The 4,992-nt window shown below is 42.0% G+C and overlaps 1 non-coding gene across 1 annotated transcript; it reads right to left on the bottom strand.

Annotated features, from left to right (window-relative positions):
• Positions 1-257: 257 nt before the first annotated feature.
• LOC130971441 (small nucleolar RNA R71) lies at positions 258-365 on the bottom strand. Its single transcript, XR_009082661.1, has one exon. It is a non-coding gene; the product is annotated as a small nucleolar RNA R71 (small nucleolar RNA).
• Between the last annotated feature and the right edge of the window lie 4,627 nt (positions 366-4,992).

Here is a 4,992-nt window from a genome sequence, read left to right as displayed (position 1 = left end):
TAATACAACAGAATTGCAAGTTCCATGGACTTCCACTGGAAGATCCTCATCAGTTTTTAGCTGAATTCTTGCAAATCTGTGATACTGTCGAGACCAATGGGGTTGTCCCTAAGGTCTACAGACTTATGCTATTCCCTTTTACTGTAAGAGACAGAGCTAGGATATGGTTGGACTCACAACCTAAAGAAAGCCTGAACTCTTGGGAAAAGCTAGTCAATGCCTTCTTGGCAAAGTTCTTTCCACCTCAAAAATTGAGTAAGCTTAGAGTGAAAGTCCAAACCTTTAGACAGAAGGAAGGTGAATCCCTCTATGAAGCTTGGGAAAGATACAAACAATTGATCAGAAAGTGTCCTTCTGACATGCTTTCTGAATGGAGCATCATAGGTATCTTTTATGATGGTCTGTCTGAACTGTCCAAGATGTCATTGGACAGCTCTGCTGGAGGATCTCTTCATCTGAAGAAGACGCCTGCAGAAGCTCAAGAACTCATTGAAATGGTTGTAAATAACCAATTTATGTACACTTCTGAAAGGAATCCTGTGAACAATGGGACGAATCAGAAGAAAGGAGTTCTTGAGATTGATACTCTGAATGCCATATTGGCTCAGAACAAAATATTGACTCAGCAAGTCAATATAATTTCTCAAAGTCTTTCTGGAATGCAAGCTACACCAGGCAGTACTAAGGACGCTTCATCTGAAGAAGAAGCTTATGATCCTGAGAACCCATCAATGGAAGAGGTGAATTACATGGGAGAACCCTATGGAAACACCTATAATCCTTCATGGAGAAATCATCCAAATCTCTCATGGAAGGATCAACAGAGACCTCAACAAGGTTTCAACAACAATAATGGTGGAAGAAACAGGTTTAGCAATGGCAAGCCTTTTCCATCATCTTCCCAGCAACAGACAGAGAATTCTAAGCAGAGCCACTCTGACTTAGCAACCATGGTCTCTAATCTAATCAAAACCACTCAAAGTTTCATGACTAAAACAAGGTCCTCCATTAGAAACTTGGAGGCACAAGCGGGGTCAGCTGAGTAAGAAAGTTACTGAACTCCCTCCTAGTACTCTTCCAAGCAATACAGAAGAGAATCCAAAAGGAGAGTGTAAGGCCATCAACATGGCCGAATTTGGAGAGGAGAAAGAGGCAGTGATTGCCGCTGAGGAAGACCTCAATGGATGTCCACTGGCCTCCAATGAGTTCCCTAATGAGGAACCATGGGAATCTGAGGCTCACACTGAGACCATAGAGATTCCATTGGATTTACTTCTGCCATTCATGAGCTCTGATGAGTATTCTTCCTCTGAAGAGGACGAAGATGTCACTGAAGAGCAAGTTGCTAAGTACCTTGGAGCAATCATAAAGCTAAATAACAAGTTATTTGGTAATGAGACTTGGGAGGACGAACCCCATTTGCTCACCAAAGAACTGGATGACTTGACTAGGCAGAGATTACCTCAAAAGAGACAAGACCCTGGGAAGTTCTCAATACCTTGTACATTAGGCACCATGACCTTCGAGAAGGCTCTGTGTGACCTAGGGTCAAGCATAAACCTCATGCCTCTCTCTGTAATGGAGAAACTAGGGATCTTTGAGGTACAAGCTACAAGAATCTCACTAGAGATGGCAGACAATTCAAGAAAACAAGCTTATGGACTTGTAGAGGATGTTCTGGTAAAGATTGAAGACCATTACATCCCTGCTGATTTCATAGTCCTAGAGACTGGGAAGTGCATGGATGAATCCATCATCCTTGGCAGACCCTTCCTAGCCACAGCAAAGGCTGTGATTGATGTTGACATAGGAGAATTGATCATTCAAGTGAATGAAGAATCCTTTGTGTTTAAGACTCAAGGATATCCCTCTGTAACCATGGAGAGGAAGCATGAAGAGCTTCTCTCAAAACAGAGTCAAACAGAGCCCCCACAGTCAAACTCTAAGTTTGGTGTTGGGAGGCCACAATCAAATTCTAAGTTTGGTGTTGAACCCCCACATTCAAACTCTAAGTTTGGTGTTGGGAGGTTCCAACATTACTCTGAACATTTGTGAGGCTCCATGAGGGCCCACTGTCAAGCTACTAACATTAAAGAAGCGCTTGTTGGGAGGCAACCCAATGTTATATTTATCTATTTTTCATTGTTATTTTATGTTTTCTATAGGTTGATGAACATGTGAAGTCACAAAAACAATTGAAAAAACAAAAACAGAATGAAAAACAAAAAAAAATAGCACACCCTGGAGGAAAAGCTTGCTGGCGTTTAAACGCCAATAAGGGCAGCAAATGGGCGTTTAACGCCCAATCTGGCACCATTCTGGGCGTTTAACGCCAGAAATGGGCACCAGACTGGAGTTTAACGCCAGAAAAGGGCAAGAAGCTGGCGTTTAACGCCAGAACAGGGCAGCAGCCCGGCGTTTAACGCCAGGATTGGCAAAAAGGGCGTTTTACACGCCACTTGGTACAGGGATGAGCTATCCTTGACACCTCAGGATCTGTGAACCCCACAGGATCCCCACCTACCGCACCACTCTCTCTTTTCTTCACCCATTCACTAATCACCTCAATACCTCTTCCCAAAAAAAAAAATCCCTCACCTATCAAATCCCACCATTTTCTTCACCACTCACATCCATCCTTCATAAAACCCCACCTACCCCACCATCCAAATTCAAACCACTTTCCCTCCCAAACCCACCCATAATGACCGAATCCTACCCCTCTCTCCACCCCTATATAAACCTTTCTGCACTCCTTCATTTTCACACAACCTAAACATTACTTCTCCCCCTTGGTCGAACCACAAAGCCCCCTCCATCTCCTCCATTTTCTTCTTCTTCTACTCCTTTCTTTCTTCTTTTGCTCGAGGACGAGCAAACCTTCTAAGTTTGGTGTGGTAAAAGCGTTGCTTTTTGTTTTTCCATAACCATTTATGGCACCTAAGGCCGGAGAAACCTTTAGAAAGAGGAAAGGGAAGGCAAAAGCTTCCACCTCCGAGTCATGGGAGATGGAGAGATTCATCTCAAGGGTGCATCAAGACCACTTCTATGAAGTTGTGGCCATGAAGAAGGTGATCCCCGAGGTCCCTTTCAAACTCAAAAAGAGTGAATATCTGGAGATCCAACATGAAATCTGAAGAAGAGGTTGGGAAGTTCTTACCAACCCCATTCAACAAGTCGGAATCTTAATGGTTCAAGAGTTCTATGCCAATGCATGGATCACCAAGAACTATGATCAAAGTGTGAACCCGGACCCAAAGAATTGGCTTACAATGGTTCGGGGGAAATGCTTAGATTTTAGTCCGGAAAATGTAAGGTTGGCATTCAACTTGCCCATGATGCAAGGAGATGAACACCCCTACACTAGAAGGGTCAACTTTGATCAAAAGTTAGACCAAGTCCTCATAGACATTTGTGAAGAGGGCACTCAATGGAAGAGAGATTCAAGAGGGAAGCCGGTTCAACTGAGAAGGCATGACCTCAAGCCCGTGGCTAGGGGATGGTTGGAGTTTATCCAACGCTCAATCATTCCCACTAGCAACCGGTCCGAAGCTACTATAGACCGGGCTATCATGATTCATCGCATCATGATTGGAGAGGAAGTAGAAGTTCATGAGGTTATATCCCAAGAATTTTATAAGGTGGTGGAAAAGTCCTCTACCTTGGCAAGGTTAGCCTTCCCTCATCTCATTTGTCACCTCTGTAATTCAGTTGGAATTAACATAGAGGGAGACATCCTCATTGATGAGGACAAGCCCATTGACAAACCCCAATTTGACGGTTTATCTTGTATTGAATTTAGGGGATTTTATCACCTTTTTCCCACATTTACCCAATGAATTAGCATGGTTTTGTATATTCTCCTTTAATTGTGCTTAAGAGTGAAAACATGCTTTTTAGGTCTTAAAATAGCTAAATTTAATTCACCTTGATTCTATTAGATGCCTTGATATGTTTGTTAAGTGATTTCAGATTTAGGAGGCAAAGATTGGATCAAGGGAATGAAGAAAAAGCATGTAAAGTTGGAGAACTCATGAAGAAATGAAAGAACCGGAAAGCTGTCAAGCCGACCTCTTCGCACTTAATTGACCATAACTTGAGCTACAGAGGTCCAAATGATACGGTTCCAGTTGGGTTGGAAAGCTAACATCCGGGGCTTCGAAATGATATGAATTTTACCATATGTTGCTTTGCGTTCAGGGGCGCGCACGCGCACTTTGCGCGCGCGCGCCGATTCTGTCCGTGGCCCACTTTAATGAAATCGTCCCCAGCGGTTTTAGGAGCCTTGTGGGCCCAATCCAACTCATTTCTGATGCTATTTAAGTCAAGTATTGAAGGGGAATCAATATACTTTTAGATACTTTTGATCATTAGCTTAGTTTTAGGAGTTAGAGTTAGTTACATTTGTAGAGAGAGAAACTCCAACTTCTCTCTAGGATTCATCTTCATTTTCTCAATTCTCAACCATTCCTTGGTGAGATCTATTGCCACTCTCGATTTACTTTGTTCATGTTGTAGATCCTCATCTCTAATCTCAATTAGTGTTTGTAATTGTTCAATTCTTGTAGATCTTAGGTTTAACTTTGTTGTTTTGGATTCTATTGATTCATTGAAGATCTCATTTTCATTGTTGTTCATTGTTGATTGTTGTTAATCTCTTGTGTTGAATTGCTTTAGTTCTAAATCTCTTCTCAATTTTACTATGTCTTTCATTATTGCTCTCCAAGTGTTTGAGAAAATGCCAACTTTGGAGTAGCATTCCCTCACTTGGCCTAGTGGTTGAGTCATTGGAGACACTTGAATAATGGATGTCAATTGTTGATTAAGAATTGAGGATTGCTAATTGACTTAGAGTGCATTAAAGCTAGACTTCCCAAGGGTAAGGCTAGGACTTGTGACTTGAGTTAATTACTTTTACTTGACTTTCCTCTATAATTAGGAGTTAACTAAGTAAAGCAACACTCCTTTGTCATCACAATTGAAGGAAGCTAT

Source organism: Arachis stenosperma, chromosome 3 (assembly GCF_014773155.1).
Source record: "Arachis stenosperma cultivar V10309 chromosome 3, arast.V10309.gnm1.PFL2, whole genome shotgun sequence".
Taxonomy (NCBI): Eukaryota; Viridiplantae; Streptophyta; class Magnoliopsida; order Fabales; family Fabaceae; genus Arachis; species Arachis stenosperma.
The sequence above is the reverse complement of the archived record's forward strand: the minus strand, read 5'-3'. Positions and strand labels throughout refer to the sequence as shown.